The sequence below is a fragment of the Halyomorpha halys genome, unplaced genomic scaffold (assembly GCF_000696795.3).
Source record: "Halyomorpha halys isolate HHAL.00 unplaced genomic scaffold, Hhal_1.1 Scaffold1324.1, whole genome shotgun sequence".
Taxonomy (NCBI): Eukaryota; Metazoa; Arthropoda; class Insecta; order Hemiptera; family Pentatomidae; genus Halyomorpha; species Halyomorpha halys.
This window is the reverse complement of record NW_027106083.1, coordinates 161,390-162,396: the sequence shown is the minus strand read 5'-3', so window position 1 is coordinate 162,396 and position 1,007 is coordinate 161,390. Positions and strand designations below refer to the sequence as shown.

Sequence of the window (1,007 nt, the reverse complement as noted above, 5' to 3'; positions counted from 1 at the left end):
ATCTGTACGTCAAATAGTTTTTGAGATATAGATTTTTCAAAATAAAATCACCAAATACTGATCTTTCACTACGTTCTCTACAACATTATTATAAAATGTTGCTTCTTAAAAAGCTATATCTCGAGAAATAATGATCGTAAATAGTTAGCACTTATATTTTAAGAAATTTACTCAACTTTATATGATCTTCTCTTAAATTTTCTATTGTTGTTGGTAGTTTTAAAGATATAGAGCTCCGAATAAAAAATTAATTATTTTTAACGTTTTGAAACAGCTGCAATTTTTTATTCTCCTTAAATATACTTGGCAGACTCATCAATTTTGACTAGTAATCATACATAGCTTTCATTAAAGTAATAAAAAATTGTGGTGAAATAACTGCCTTTTTCTCCTCTTGGACTCATATGCTATAAACTTAGGACTTATAATTAAGGGGTTTTAAATTAAAGCATACAGGTCTATAAAAAATTATTAATACAATTATTGATACCAAGTGCGAATTTTTAAATGGATTAGGTAAAATGGGGTTAAAAACCCACTAAAGATGAAATTATCAACAAAAATCTTAGGAACAAATATCTACAAAACATAACGATGACTCGCAATAAGTTAAATCAAGAATTTAAATATTTGATGGTTAATTTATAATGATAAATTAGTTATACTTTAATTTAATTATGTTATAGATTCAATTTACTTGCTAGCTCATATTTTTTGAAAATTTTGTTATTAAAAAACTTCTCATTTCAAACTTCTAAATATACATCGCTACATCTTAAACGAGATAAAAACTGTAGAAATTAAAAAACGAAATGAATATCAATAGTTCAAGGTTTTATTTTATGCCTAGTAAAGAAAAAATTAAAGCTTATTGTTTTGACGATTGGACACCATTTGCACATCACCAATATCTTAACTTATCTAGTGTCAAAAACTTTGAAACTTAACTAAAATAAAGAAGAATGTTTTATAAATTTTAAATGAATAATATCAAACAAGGAGATTAG

At 24.6% G+C, this 1,007-nt stretch overlaps 1 protein-coding gene across 1 annotated transcript in view; it reads right to left on the bottom strand.

The window, feature by feature from the left end:
- LOC106689300 (putative ankyrin repeat protein RF_0381) overlaps positions 1–1,007 on the bottom strand; it is a 17,649-nt gene that overhangs the window by 7,532 nt on the left and 9,110 nt on the right. The window lies entirely within an intron of this gene.